The sequence below is a fragment of the Epinephelus lanceolatus genome, chromosome 8 (assembly GCF_041903045.1).
Source record: "Epinephelus lanceolatus isolate andai-2023 chromosome 8, ASM4190304v1, whole genome shotgun sequence".
NCBI classification, from domain to species: Eukaryota; Metazoa; Chordata; class Actinopteri; order Perciformes; family Serranidae; genus Epinephelus; species Epinephelus lanceolatus.
This window is the reverse complement of record NC_135741.1, coordinates 30,948,894-30,965,821: the sequence shown is the minus strand read 5'-3', so window position 1 is coordinate 30,965,821 and position 16,928 is coordinate 30,948,894.

The window sequence follows — 16,928 nt, the reverse complement described above, 5'->3', positions numbered from 1 at the left end:
AACGGGAGTGCACAAACCAATGGGTGATGTCACGGTTACTGCGTCTATTATTTTATACAGTCTAGGGATACAACATTTTGATTTTCCTGCTGTTTAGCAGGCAGAGATAAAAAAAAAAAGGTTACAGCTTTGCTGGAGGTTGATTTTAAATAAGAAGTTAATGTTTCCTGTCTCAGGTCTCACAGTGGAAGCCAGACTTCTGTTAGTGCTTGAGGGCTCCAACCCACAGTAGACAAGGCCTGGCTGTAAGCCTTGACTGAGCTTTATTCCTCTGTGTGCTGTCTTTCTAAAGGAAATGGGCCTTAAGGTCCTCATCATGTTATGGGATTGAAAAAAATAATGTGCTGTACTGTTGGATTTCAGTGCCGTAAAGTCCAGAGAATAAAGAAATAAGTGCACGCTATGTTTGACAGAAATGGGTTGAATTGGATTTGGATGGGCTTCGAGGGCGTATGACTTCTTTTCAAGCTGTAAAGGGCTGTCCAAACTTTCATTTCCTGGTTAACGAATGTAAAAAATTGTTTTTACAAGGTGAATAAATCAAACTCTCAACCATAAAGTTTAAACAGCTGCGACATCTACTTCGTAATAGCAGCTTCTCCTCTTCTGTTCTAAACCTTTGAGCCATGACCTTCACCTGTGGAGGCTGGGTGGGTGCCAAGACTTTACATGTTCATGAGTGTGTTTTTGAAAAGAGGTGGTATGTATAAAGATTCATTTACAGTCCGACCTTACAAGAATCATTAAAACATGAGACTTGGCTTCTTGTTCATCGTTACGTCTTCCTCTTGTCCCCTCCTGTGAATTCTCTTCCTGCCCTCGTTATATTCTTTGTCTCCCTGTTATTTACCACGATACAGCATTTGTGTGTGTGCACAGGGTTCATTCACAAGCCTGTGAACACAGGTCTTAATGGGGGGAAGCAGCATTTTACCATCTCCCTTTTGATTCACCCTTTGTCTGTTAAAGGTTGTTTGAACAGTGAGGACCCTGCTCAGGAAAGGACGGGGCGTTCTGTTATGTCAGCGCTACGTGTGCCATGACCTTTCACTTTTTTTCTTCTCATTCTTTCTCTCCCATCCACTCCTTCTCTTCTTGTGTCTCTTCCCTTCCAGCTATCTTTTTTTGGGTTAATCTTCCTCTGCCTGTGCTTTGTTAAATGCTGATGAATCACAACAGAGCCGTGGGTTTGTCTCTGGATTTATAACAGCTGGTTGGGAGTTGGGGCTGGTTTGTCGTCTATAATAGGTGGAGCTATTGTCTGTGTAGTGAGGGGGGTGTAGGAATAAGGATGCTGTAAAGGCTTTGGGGCAGGGGTGTAATATAAAAATACTGGGGCTTGTGGGATGTGGGGGCCCGCAGAGATAACAGGCCCTCTGTGAGTGATACAGATTGTCACCTCACGTTAAATAAAAAATGGTGCAATTTGCTAAATGTGCCTTCAAAAAGGCAAATCCCTTTCCATTATGGCTTTTTTTTTTTTTTTTTTTTTTTCTTTTTTTGGTAAAATAGTCGGTAGCAATCTATAAAAAAAATGATATACATATTCTACATAAACTATATAAAAAACTATTCAATTAAATCAATAGGTTCTCATGTACTTTGGTATTTTTGTCATATACAGATATGTAATAATGATTGCTGGTTCATATGTACTGTATGCTAATGTGTCCAATGGCGTATCGTATCGTATCGTATCATATCGTATTGTATCGTATCGTGTCGTATCGTATCGCATCGTACCATATTAGATTTAGCTAATAAATCATGATGTACATGAAGCATTTGACTTAAACGTCCAATAGAAAGATGGAAAATAACGGCAACCGAAATCATCAAATATGTGTAGGACAATGAGGAGACTGTAATGTTCCTCAAATTATTACATAAAACAAACTAAAAATCCATATGTTTGCATCATTTTCAAACTTGCGTTTGACATTTGTCTCAATAAACGTGCATTAATTATCATCTTCCTTTGCCAGTTTTCTTGAAATGTGGTAAAAATTTTGGATGTTAACCCAGCTCTATAGACAAAACAACTAGAAATGAAAAGTGGTGACTAATGGATTAATCATTTTAGAATTATGCATGTTTGGCACATTAATTCTTGTACTGTACTTTCTACTGTACTTTCTAAGTCCACAGTTTATGAAAAATATCCCCCCTCTGCTCTTCTGTAACTGTGGGAGCCATCTGAACTCCGTCACACACACAAACCACTTTAATCTCTCCTCCTCCATCCATTTGGCTTGCCTCCATCTTTCTTTTGTCACGTTTATCTATCTCCCTATTCTAATGCTGCATCCTAAGCTACTTTTGTACCAGTGCCATGCCGGATAATTTAGGGAGGGGATTTCTTGGCTCCTGGTTATAGTTTAGGCTTTTAGCATGGCGCTCTTATCCAGAAAACAACTTAGACCAAAAGAAGGACAAGTGATACAGTGATATCTCTTGACCATGTTGTTGTAGTCCTTTGTTGTTGTGGTTACTAAATGATCCAAGAACAAATGAGCTGCTGGTTTAGAGAATTTGTGAGCCATGTTTGTTGATATGCAACATTCCTTAACCTTAATTTGCTGATATTTGCTGGGAGAGTTCATAAGGGGTCTTTATCTAGTGTAAATGAAAAGAATTCAAACTGAGGAGGTTGGAGTTTGAAAGATGTGTGTTTACCAGGAATGGAGGATCTAATGAAAGACACTACTGCATGATGGGAATCGCAGGATCTTGTGTTTCTGTAGCTTGACATTAAATCATATATCGGCCTCTGCTACACAGATGACTACTGACCATCTTTTTGTTTTTTTTAATTGGTTTCCCACCAGATGTGACACTTTGCCTTTATTCGCAGCAGATGATGCAGATTTGAAAAGCTTATAAATGACAATCTTTGAAAATGACAAAGGAACCAAAATAGCTGAACACAAATACTGTGTCGAGAATTGTTTCCAGGATGTGATAAATAAAGGAATCAGCGAACTGGAATCAGAATCTATACAATCTGAACTTGATACCAACATTATTGATAGTAGGTTTGATAGGTATGAAATGTGCTATGCAATGACAAAACCTGAACATGAATCAACTGAAATCTACCAAGTTTTTCTTAAACATAATAAATTCCTCTTGATATGTTAAACACTCTTTACTCTGAAGGCACTTAACCTACAAGTAGTCCGTTTACTGTCTGTCAGTTTTCAGTTGTGTTGCAGCTTCTCTATCCAGCTGTCAGTAAGTCCATTCACTTTATTACGCTCTCAGACACTACTGCCATGATTCTGCTGTCATCTCCAAAATGTCAAAGTCAGGTCTCAGGAATGACAAAAATTCAGAATAACAGCCATGTGTGTTTTTCATGGCTCCTGAAGTTGATGAAACTCCCCGACCAGTGAAAGGAACAAACCTTAAAGATATAATGGACATCTTTAAAGATTTTTAAAGCATGTATGAAGGTGTGTTTTCTGGCAACAGTTCTTCACTTGTAACCTTCTTTATAATACAGTTGTCACCTCATCACCACCACTTAAGTATCTTTAAAACTTGGTCAACTCTAAACTTATCTGTGGTGAAGTCTAACATGACCCTGCCAAGTTCAGATATCAAAACACCTGTTAACTGTAATGAAAATTTTTTTTTTTTGCACTTTTCAGCTTCCCCATTACTCAAACGTTAATGAACTTGTTAAACTCAAAGTCAGTCGGCTCTGACCCTCTGATCTTGTGCCAGTACACTGGAAACTTTCACTTTCTCTAAACAGTGTAAACACTTACAAACACTTAGGACCTGGCTTACCTCTCTGTCAACATAGTACCAGATATTTCAATGTTATGACAAGAGCTGCAGAGGGTCGGAAAATTTCCAGGGGAAGCAAAGCTTGGGAATTTTGGAAATTTTGCAGACTTTAACTACAAGAACCTTTGAAGTATTAACGCAAATTGCAGAGGGCACATAGAAAAACCTGTAAGCCTACTAGGCCTTATCGCATGTGTTAGTTAAAAGTATGCCTATTTAATTGAACTGTAACCATGCACTGCTCATTCTTCCATCACATGTGCAGCCCACTCTACTGCCAGCAGTACTGCACTGTCTGAGCCCAAGGACTACATGCTTTCATCGAAGTTTTTTATTATATTACTGGAGTCAATATATTTCATATTTTATATATTTTGGTTAACCAACAGATAGTAGCCTACAGCAAAGTAGGCTACATGGTTTTAACACCCTCTGCTAGTTTTTGCTAGCTAGCTAATTTAATTCAGCATGGCAGTTGATGAAGTTTTTTTTTGACGAGATTATCTACATTTCCATTTCTTGTTAATGTAAAACATTTATGTTATAAATTAGTTGTTTACTTTAAACCTGAAGTTTGCACGCAGCCCTAATCGTTGGCTTAAATTTTCAAAGTACCCCTCTCTATTGGTGAAGCTAACTTGCTTACCATCTAACTGACCGCATGGCACATTTTGATAAATGTATTTATTTATTTGGCAAATTAAATAAATTAGTCCTATGCCTGTTTATGGTGTGGTAAAATGTGTCTTTCTATCTGGATTTGATGTAGTTAATACAGCCTGAGTAGAAAACCCATGCATTCAAAATGTATTCCAGGTAGTTACCTTGAATTCCTGTTCATTTCCATGGAAAGTTTCAGCCTTGAATATTCCCAGAATTCTACATTATGACCTTTATCAATAACCACAAACTGAAAGCATTTACTTAATGTACCTGACTTAGACAGTTAGCCTATGGTTTTCTCTGATCAAAGCCTTTCACATCTATATCCCTTCAATGTCTCAACATATCCAGACTTTCTTAAACTCAACCCACATTGGCCATCTGTTATAAATACCGAAAGCTACTAAACTTGTCCCCAAACACTCGTAAAAATACTTCCCCGCAGATGTGCAGATGAAGCTACACTTTATTGTACACTTTAAACTGTCCTACATGATGCACATCATGGATGCTTCAAACAGTTTCCTTTTCATCTATCAGATGGTTGAAGGATGTCCTGTAGATTAAATATTATCTGTAAGTCTGGCATTATCTTCCCGTGACTTCCTCTGCGGGGTAGAAACTGTATTTACTTAGGTCCATGTGTTGACTAACATACAGTCCACTGTCTCGGTTGATCAAAATCAGAATCCGGTTTGTGGCTGAGTAGGTTTTCACATGAAAGGGAATTCCTTTGGTGTATTGGTACATAGGAGGAGAAAAAGCAAGCATTGCAAAAAATAAAGAGACATACATAAAGAATAGAAGAGAAATGCAATAAAAATATGAAAAAGTGATTAACTAAAAAAAAGGACAATATGCTATATCTGAATTATGCTATATCGAGCCTACACTCATTGTTACCAACTGCACACAGGAGAGCTAGCCAACAAAAATGAATACTAACGTTAGATCCACATCCACAGCCCTTTGCAGTCCTATGGCCGTATCAGTCATATGATCTGGGTTAATAACAGCTGTCACATTTTCCAGATATTTACAACTTGTCAAACATCTCAACACAAATCGAATATGAAAATCTTCCACGGTGAAGATGACAATTAAACATGCATAAACCCCAAGTGTTACTTATATCCAAAGACTGTATAGCTTACGCCACAACATGTCAATATCTGATGATAAAATGTGCTTACCTGGAAGCAAGCTAATGTTAGCATTCGCACAGTGGCGTAAGGTAGTAACGACAGGCCCCGGTGCATGCTATTATGATGGGCTTGATAGTGTATGCTATTGTGCACATACTGTCTTGTCACATGATCACACTTGACATTGGATAGGATTAACATACATATTAGCTAGCAGTCATGCATGTCTGTCACAAAAAATACAAAAGAAAATGAGAAATTATTAATTTAATTTAACAATTTCAATATGGTTCATTTGGAATAAGCATATCATTTTCTTATAGATGCTATTCATTATTTTACAAAAAGAAAAAAGAGAAAAAAAAAACATGGCGGAGACGGGTTTTTAATTTAATGAGAGTTCTTCTTTGAGAACAGGTATATTTCCAAGGTGGCAATCATTCATCAGGGCCCATTCTTCCCCCAACACCCTCTTTATGAGCCCTCCACATCACGGGCCCCTGCATTTGTTTTACGGTACCAGAATTAACCCAAAACAACAAACTGATGGCCTCTATCTGACAACAGTATAGTGGTGGTGAAAAAGGCACATGCATCTGTAAAATGCTTTGGTTGTTACGTTTATAATCGGCCGACATTCCACAAATTTGAAATGTGTTTTTGGTCCAGCCCCTTGTAGGCTACCACAAAGGCAACATGGTGACAAGGTATTCAACGTTCCACACGTGACTGTTATGTGTGCACCATCCGGGTACTCAAAGTGAGCTGCATTTTGCCATACTTGTCAGTTTGAATGCACTTATGCACTCAGAAAAGCAAGTGTAAGTACAAAAGAATCAGATTTAAGACACAGCACTTGCTAATGTTACAGTAGCTTAGCTTAGCTGGCTAGCTTGCCTTTTTGTAGTTGTATGCTGCAGCTCTTTTGCTGTTGCATCTTGTCTAATTTTAGAGTAGGACTGTACACACACTTCTTCCATAAATGGGCTGCTTTTTCCTTTCAAGATCCCGTAACATTACCAGCAGAGACATGACATGCAGGTTATTTGTCTGATTTTATCTTAAAACCTCAATATAATGTTCAAAGTGGTCAGGCCTCCTGCTGTAAAATGTGAGTACTTAAAACGTCCACTCTTTTCACACAAATCATTTTAGGTATTCTCTGCTCTGATAGAACTCCTCTTCTGTCAGCAAGTAATAGCCTCACCATTAACCTCCTGCTTAATGGACATCTGTAAAGCATGCTGGGACTCACCACAGGTCAGGCTTCGTACATGAAAACACACACATCTTCAGGCCTTATATGACATCAGGGATTACCGAACCCTGGCTTTCCTCAACCATGTACTTAATAATTCAATAATATTGTAACTAATAAAGACGATTACCATTAGTAATGATGAAAAATGGCGAGTAGCAGTGGTTGCTGTCTAGTACCAGATGCCCATATATCTTAAACCCAGTTAGGATACCTCATCTCTCTCTAAGATCATAGACTGTACACAATGTACTCCTTGCTTAACAATGCAGATAGTTTCAGTTAGATAAAGCTTTTATGTCATCATGTTCATCATAATAGATACTGCAGAAGTCATTGTTTGAAAACTGAAAGCTGTGATAGACAACATTATCTCAGCACCCTTTTTGTTGTGCAAGGTTCAACATGGTCAATCACACTCCAGTGTACCGATTATTCGTTTAGCTGATACTAAAAGCTACTCTCCTGCCTGAATAGGTGCACAACACTCAACATTTCAGCAAGCTGCAGTATCATTCAGTATCAAAATTTTCACTAAGCATTTTTTAAAAATGTTTTTGGTGTGTGCATGTTTTCTTTTTACCTTTTAAAGATTTTTTTTTTTGTTAATTTCAGCATTTTTTATGTTTGTGTCAGCACGTCTGCATCTGTCTATACATGTATGCAGAGTGTGTGTGTGTTTGTATTAATAATCTATGCAGTGAAGCGTTTTGTAATACGTGTGATGCATAATTCATTGATAAGAGATGGGATGCTCTTTCATTAGTCAAACCAATAGGGATGCTGCCCTGGACACACCTGCCATTACACTGTTCAGTGATTCATGCCGTGTGTGTGTGTGTGTGTGTGTGTGTGTGTGTGTGTGTGTGTGTGTGTTCATCTACGTGTGCCATTGTGAGTCCATGATGTATATAATTTTGTCTTTAACTATCCAATGAATATTAGAAGTAAAATATAAATACATTTAAGTGATGCGTTCGCTGCTGTGTTTACGATTATGCAGCTGCCTACTTAAAATGTTTTTATGGCTTTTCTCCTCACAAACTGTAGAGTGATGCCGGTAAGAGGGCTGTAAAAATCCATTTTTTATGTTAGGTCAATGCTTTGCTGGGAGAGTGTCTGGGAATAGGGATTTAATGAACATAAATGGTTCTGGAATGACTGTTAGCAAAGTGTAACCTGCAATGTTAATGTTTTAATGTCACAAATGTGAAGTACATTTATTGCACTAAATGCATTGTAAATGTTAAATTTAAATATTACACCAGAATTGTAAATGGATGTAAACTGAAATTCTACATATAGTTTTCAAACATGGCTGCCATCCCAAGGACAGATTTTGAGCCATTTGCAGAGAAACCAACCAACCAGATCATTCTGACCATATAGGGGGTCTGACATTGACAATCTCAACAGATAATAAACAAATAGATGTTACATACATAATGGAAGTGGCAGATTATTATATATGTTTAAAAATTATTCACTTATAATTCGATATTTTTAGTAAATATTTGTTCACAATAGCTGGTCAGTTTATAATGACTTTAACTTACTGGTATTATATGTCGGCCAATATTTCAGAGAAGGTTGTCAAACACTTTAGAGCGCTGCCAACTTTTCGAACATGCCCCGCTCAGGACTGTATTGGGCGCAATTATATAATACCCAAATTCAAGACATCCTTAAAGCCACAGTGTGTAGGAATTTCTCCCAACTAACGTTTAAATCATATTGCATTCAAACGGATAGCTCACTCTAGCGCCTCGCCGTTTCATTGCAACAGTGGTAGCAGCTGTGTACCAAAAAGCTATGATAACATTGATGAAACCATGTCAGCCGATACTTCATGGAGTATTCATTTAGGCTCTGACACAGACACAAGCGACAAGAGACAAACCCCCTCCTCACCGTGCTGGCTGTGTTTACAACGTAGGACTGTTGGGGCGGGTGTAAATCGAAACAAACCAATCACGTTTTGTCTTTTGACAACTGACAAGTGGCTCAGCCTCACACACCTCATCCCTCTCCTTGCATCACTGTGCTGCTGATAGCGGCGCTGGCCTGTGATTGCATTTCCCTCGCTCCTTCAGCAGCTCTTTCCACCTGGGAAAGGCTACCCCGATGTTGACCCTCGTTTTTTTAATTTGCTGGTGACGATGCCTTTTTGATTCCCCTGTGCGCTTTCTTGGCGACAAGGATTCCGTCTCCCATGATGCTGCATATGCATGGTCCTGCATTATGCTCAAAGAGTGGGACTTTGTTTCAAATTTGCCAGGGTAGTAGCGAGGTGCCTCTTGCTCCTCTCCGAAAACGCAGAAGGTGTGGCTGTATGTCCCTTGCTGGCGGATGTATTTTCAAGATGGCGAAACGTTATGGAACTCCCCCAAACGACTTACCCGCCCAGTGTACAAACAAATCCGAAATTCTCCTTTTACAAGAATAAGATTATTGATGGAGGTAATGATACACCAGTGATGACATATTTATGAATACAGACATCGATTTTTGCCAATAAACGACACAATGTCCCTTTAACAGGAAGGTTTATGTATGTTGAAAATTTTTCATCAAGTATTTCAGACTAAGCAATCTGATTTTGAATCTGATCAGACATTTAGAATGTGCTCAAATCAGCATAACAGTACACCTGGCCAATCACTAAAAATATTACTCCGCCGTTTCCATGGCAATGTTGTAACTGACAGAGCAAATACCAGAAGGCTACAATCTATATGGTGGACTCCACTGTCGTGCCACAAATGATGTTAAAGCACACCCTCTTGTTTAATATTGCTTAAATGCTTTATTTGTACATGAAGACAGTTACCTATTTCAGGTCTGAATGAGATTTGTTTGCTACTGTCTCTCTGTGTCTTTATTTTGTTTTACTTTTTCTCCTTACTCCTTCTCCCTGTAGCATAATATGTCTGTTGTTTGGTCTGTCTGGAGATTAACGTGCTATTAGCAGCTTAAGTCCATAAGACTTCATCCATCAGTAGACTGTTGGCCAAAGGCTTCTGCTCCTTATGGGGTGTGTTTGCTCTCTCGTGCACTTTCATATGTGCATGTGCATTTGTGTGGGTCTGCCAGTGTGTGTGTGCCTTCATTTTGGCCGGTCTATGTTGGTTCATCCAGGAGGGGTTTCAGACAGTGAGGGCATGTGACGACATAGTGTGTGTGTGTGTCTTTCATAAATGCAGGATTACCCTATCGCCCCTCTCTGCACCAAGACAAACAGGCAGGAGTCCCACTTAATGAAACACACACACACACACACACACACACACACACACACACACTTTGTTAAACCTTTTATTAAAAAAACAGTGTATTAGTGTGCACTAAATGATTGTATGTTGACCCTGTGCAGTGTCTGTGTCTCTATGTGTGTGCACCTTAAGATTCAGCAGGCGGCATGCGTGCAGCAGCAGCAGCGGTGTTTATGTATTGTCCGCTGTTCTTCAAAAGGATGTGTGTACGTGTGCATTGCATAAATGTCCCTCCTCATGTTTATTCATCAGCTTGCTGAAACTTCACTGCAGTGTTCGTCTAACTCTCCGCACTTTGATCTCTGGATCGTTCAAACAGCTGAGTCAGGAGAAAAGCTAAGGACACACAAAAACACACTGCTGAATACAGATGCTAAACATGGACACACTCAGTTGGTACAAATATACTGATGTACACACTGCACAGGCACTAGATGCATTTTAAAACACACACACACACACACACACACACACACACACGTACAGTCATGTTAACACTGTACAGACAAACATTTCACTGTAATACACACACACATGGGGCATAAACACATAAATTGATTTATTACCAAATCAAACACACACACACACACACACTGCTAAAGTTGCTGACTCATGATAAAGCCAAACTACTCCAAACTGAATATTTAACCTATTGTATCCTCAACTCAAAGTACTCAAGTAGAGCAGAACAAAATAGGCAACACTTCACATTCTCAGTTATGGAGATCCTTCTCTAATGTCATACATGACATCTGTGTCATATTTGCCAGACACTTTTTTTTTTGTAGCCACGCTTGTGGCATTAAAAAATGGCAGTAATGACCTGTGCCTGTGTTTCTATGTCATAGCCCCAGCTGGATTTAGTGTCAGTGAAAGCTTGAATGGTAGTCCAGTCAGCTGGGTGGTCCAAACTAATGGCCTTGACCTAGGAGCAAGGAAAGCACTCGCTGATGTTGACAACACTGATGTGAGCTTTTGTTTGAGTGTTTATTCCATGTGGTAAAAAAAAGTCCAGAGTGGTGAAGTGATGGATAGCAGAGTTTGGGATTTTAGTCAGATCTCTGAGTTAATTGGTTTTACTGATTGAGGTATTGATTGAATGAAAGCGGCAGAGCACTGGGGATGAAGGAAGCTCTTTGTGTGTGTGTGTGTGTGTGTGTGTGTGTGTTAGAAAGTGTGTACCTATGGGTCTGCTTTAGGATGAATCACAATGTTAACTTACAATAACTTATGGGTAGAAAATCCTTGCCGGCAGCACTTTGGTGCAGTGGTTAGCACTGTTGCCTCACAGCAAGAGGGTTCCTGGTTCGAACCTCAGGAGCTGCGCGGAGCTTGAATGTTCTGACCATGTCAGCGTGGGTTTTCTCTGGGTACTCCAGCTTCCTCCCACAGTCCAAAGACATGCAGGTTAATTGGCAACTCTAAGTTTTCCATAGGTGTGAATGTGAGCATGAATGGTTGTCTGTCTCTATGTGTCAGCCCTGTGATAGTCTGACGATCTGTCCAGGGTGTACCTTGCCTCTCACCCAATGTCAGCTGGGATAGGCTAAAAACCAGATCATAAATGGGTTACTAGATGTGACACAAAGTAGACATACAATTAGGTTATTCAAGTAGTGATATAAGAAAAAAAAGTTCATAAAAAATTCATCGTGGACATGAGTGTTTCATTTTGGAAGGTCACAGGCCATCAGATCATTAAAAATGATCTACTGGGAACCATTAATATTTATCATAAATATGGCCAGTATTTTATGAGATCATAGTCTGTAAATAATGGATGTAGACATCATAGTGTTACCCCTTGGTTTGTGGACTACCATTCTGAAGCTTTGACTTATGCATCTTGGCTGTTATCATCTTAGATCTTTTGAACGGATCTGACTGACAGCCTGAGGACACTGTGCACTGACAGCCTGTCACTCAAAGCAGCCATGCCCTTAATTATATGCAACTGTAAGCCTTAATTACATTTAAGCAGTAATATAAAAATTGACACTTCATACAGTTGACATGAATGTTGAAATTAGCTACAGGCAGCAAAACAGGTTTTGTACCAGGCTGTTAACATTTTCTCAAGTGATTATTCAAGGAACTGCAGTTTTTGGCACTTCTGCGTTGGCTTTATTTTTCAGCCCTGGAGGTTGCTGCTTGGATGAGATACATGACTGTGGAGCAAAGTGATATATGGACAGTTAGACTGACATTGGCTTCTTGCCCTTCCACTAGCAGGACGTCCACAGATACACTGAAAGAGGTGTCTCTGTAGAGGAACTCTGATATTTTTAGCCACATTTTGAGAGTGCTGAGCCTTCTTCTGTGTGTCTGTGTATCTATTAAATGTGTTTATTTCTATCTTGTACGCCTCCCAGCCCTCTGAGTCAGCATGAAGATATTATAACTGATTGTCCTTTGCCAAACACCTGAGGGTTCGACCTCTTGCGCTAGGCAAAAGGAGAAATGGGGGTGTGGAGGTGTGTGTGTAACTGTAGTGCACAACACAATCTCTTTTGGCAAGTTCAATTTCATTGTGCAGTATGTCAACTTAACATGTATATGTGTGAGTTTGAGTCTATGAATTTATTTGTTTTTGTTTGCATTAATTTTCAAATACAGTTGGTTTACCTTTCGTCATGTTTAGGTGTGTGTGTGAGCGTCCGTTGAAACTCTATATGAAGATGAGCAGACCCTCTGGTTGTGACATGTTTTTCCTCAGTGAGTATAGGTTGTGATGGGCCCCTGCCAGCTGGCATGGGAGACCCTGTATCATCGGCATTTTGGTGTGAGTTTCATCCGTCTGGGGATCAGGTGAAGGTGCCTGTCATGCTTGGCAAACACGCCTCAGCACTGTAAAATACAGTCTCTGCTTTTTCAGACTCCACAGACACACTCACATGCATACAGTAGGAACTGTATTCAATGAAATACATTGGTCAATCATAGGTCATGAAATATATGAAATATCATGGAGCAATCCAAACATGAAAAGTCAGGGAATTTAATACATAACTAAGTCAATTATTGCATTATGCATTATTATGCATTTCTATGACTTTTCTCACAGGAACAGTGAGATTCTTGAGGTATCATCGGACACAGAGGTCAACACTCAGCTGCTCCAGTAGAAAACAGCAGCTGCAGCATGTTTTTGAATGAATGTGATGCACGAAAATGGGACTAAACTGTCAATAAAAAAGTCCCCCCAAAGAACATATGGCTGTGTTTGATGCTCATTTGTGTCGCAGATGGATGGATGGTCTCTCATTTGTCCTGCAAGATGCTCACTACACTAGTCTGAGTCGGCTGTAATGAGGAATAAATATTGATACAGGACAGATTAATGCAGTATCACGCTATTAGGAAGTATAATGGAGAATTATCAATCTGCTCAAGTTCTTTGTCCTCTTCCATGTCCCATTTGTCCCTTTGAAACGATTAATTCATCCACAGTAATAGGTTACATATGTGCTATTAAATCCTGGTGGCACATCTGTTTACCTGTGCCTTTGTTTAATAAGATAACCAACAAGGGATCTTTTCAATAGGGTCCTGCTGCAGAGCTCCACGCTCAGGCCCACCTTCTGCTCTGGGACCCATCTCCATCACGAGGGTAAAATCACATGTGTTATTGTGTGTGGTAAGTTATCAATAAATAAGGTTTACGTGCCATTATATTATATTGGGCAGTGTAGGCTTTTGTTGTCTTGTTATCATATCTTTATTGTTAATAAATAAAGTAGCCTGCTGAGTGTTAATAAAATACATTGTATTACATCCATGTCATTGTATAAGTTGGCCTATAGACCCTTTTAGGGCAGACGTTACAATGATGTCATTTTATTAGCAAAACACAACTCAACATCGCAGGGCTGTAGGCTACATAGGAGTCTCAAAATGTTGTCATTATTGTTGTGTTATTGGGTACTAAAATAGGAGTCATGACTCAAAACTTAAATTTTATCACATATCAAGGACACTGAAATGAAGACATCTATGGTTAAATGCAATGAGACGAAATGACTGGCAGAGGGGATCATCAAAAATACTTGCATGTGCAGCACACGCTTCATATCAGGTAATGGAAAAAATATTTACTGTTGTAGGGATGATTATCGTTTTGTGTATTAAGCGGTATCATGTCTCCCTAATCAGAAATTGGGGACGTATTAAGAGGAATATTGGATTTCTCCATAATGCTAACTTTTTAGCACATTAGCTGACGTGAGCTTTCATAGCAAAACAAACTGGAGTAAACTGTTCAAGTGTCACCCGGGTTCTCGAGTAATCTTGCCGGCCATGCCACCTTCGGGAATCCTGTTAAATCATCCATTCATTGAATGAGAGAGTATGGGTCGGCCAGTCTGGTCCCATTGGTCAGTGCTTATTTTTCAAGTAACACTCGCGGTCCCAAGAGTGAGTGACCTGACATGACGCTTTTGGAAATTCGGTCTGACAAGAGTGCTGTGATCAGGATAACCGAATGGTACATTCAGATAGTGCTCCGCATTTACGAACGGTCCAGTTTGTGCTAGAGTTCGTTCCAGCACTTGGAATGAGTATTTCTGAATGCACCACCCGCATCATCTTCCTCCACTGTCTAAAACAAGCCAACAGAACTTGCTAGCTAGTGCTAGCTAATGTCTGTGGAGAATCGTTTTGCCTCCAGCTAAGCCCCGCCCACCAAAAAACATCATACTGTTCATCAACAGTAAAAAGGTCTATTTTAGGCTGATTTGCTGTCACGTTTAGGCTACACATGTGTTGTTTGTTATGCTTAAGGGTTAATGAATAACTGTAACTTATAAAGTTACTGAAATGTCAAGCAGCAAATAACTTATACTAAACTCATGAGTTTGCTAATGTTAGCTATCTATGCTAATGTCATTAGAAAACCTAACTCTGTTCAGCTAACGTCAATGTTAGTCTGCTGACATTAGCATAGCTAGATATCGTTAGATGTCATAAGATATAGAAATATTAGGTTTTATTATTTACCTTTGTGTTATTTGTGGAGAGCATGTGGCTATTCAAATTGCTGAACACATGTTATCGTATCCCAGTGATTGTCTCTGGCAAAGGTACACAATTCCAGGCTTCCTTCTTCAAGCTTGGCACCAGAATGGTCCAGTAGAGAAGGTGGCCCTCCGCAGCTAGACCCTTCTCAGTCTTTTACTTGGATCGGTGTGGGGATTTTAATATTTAGACTCCTCTGATAGCGGTATTTTACACATCATTATGAGCCAACTGTAAGAAGAGCAAGGGTCAAGACAACAGGGCTCATGAAAATATTCAGTATTACAGTTAAAAATGTGCATCTGTCCCAGGAATATCCTCATAAGAAAGTTGTGATGAAAACAAGACTCACAAAGAATATTTTCTCCTAAAACAGTCCAGATATATAAAGTTAAACAAGCCTGGTGCACTCACGGCCATTTAAGGATGATGATATTATTACAGAGATTACTTTTTTTTTTCTATTGCTGGCACATTCTTCTGGAGCACTGGCCCGTGTCTCTGAACCGTCACCAGGCCCAGAGCGAAATCTGTCCTCCGCTGCTGCACAGGCTCTCGGTCCTGCAAGTGAAATCCTCCTGTTTCTGTGTTTATTAGTGTATCAGTCTGTGTGTGTGTTTGAAAAGGAGAAAGAAGGAGAGACAAAAAGTACATATAAAAGAGATAATAGCCCCTGAAGCAGCCTCTCCTGCAGCTTGTTTAAAATAATCTCAGGCAGATGCCTGTTTCACATGAAATAACAGGAGTTGTGTTTCAATCAGCTGCTCCGGCCAAAGTCTCTCTCTTTGTAGTCCAGTCTTTGTGGTTCCAGTGTCACAGGGTGTGTTTATATTCATCTGCTTTTAAAGGGTACATTTTAAGATTGCTGCAGATTACAAAATTTTTTTCCAAACATTTGCTGTCATTGAAATTAGATTGTAGAGAAAGCTGCGGCAGCTCAGCTGGTTAAGACACAGATTTCTCAAGGGGAGGCTGTGAGTTTGTATCCAATAGTCATGTACTGTACACTATTGTATTAAATGTCTTATAACTTTTACTCTAGAGTCTAATTAAGAAATTATTATTTATGATTCAGCAGGGACTCCAGGATTCTGAGTCTCATATTGCATGTTTCTCTCTTTTAAATGGCAGTAGTTTATTTTTGAAGGAGTAATAGCCTCAGCTGGTTTAGTTTTCTAAGAAACAAATATTTTCGGGAACCGCTCAACGTGTGACTGGTGTTTTTCAGAGTTTCATGTCAACATTTCCAACCAGAGCAGAGACTTTCAAAGTCAAAATCGAGTGAGTCACCTGCACCTCAGTAGTTCTGTTGCTCTGTAGCCAATAGTTTACATTTTGGCTAATTTGGAAGGAATGAACTATTTGCAGTTGTTGTTTACAAGGTATGGGTGGACAGGAGGGCCGTAATCACCTATTTAACACTAAGGGCGGGGGGCATCAATCACAACTTCTGTAACCCAGCCCTCCAGGGAGGTCTGGGTGTGACTATTTTGAGGCATGTTGAAACAAAAATCATAAATCAGGGATTTTCAAAGTTTTGATGCCTTTTTTATGAGCCAGCATATGATTGCAGGCCGTACAGGAAAAGTGTATAAACTATGATTTATTTGTGACCTTTTTTATGACACACTTTACAAAAACTATACATTTTAAGCATATTTGAATTGTGGATGTGTGTGTGTGTGTGTGTGTGTGTGTGTGTGTGTGTGTGTGCGTGTGTGTGTATGTGTGTCTGTGTCCCCTAGTGTATATTACAATTACTGCCTTGGAACAGACAGCTAG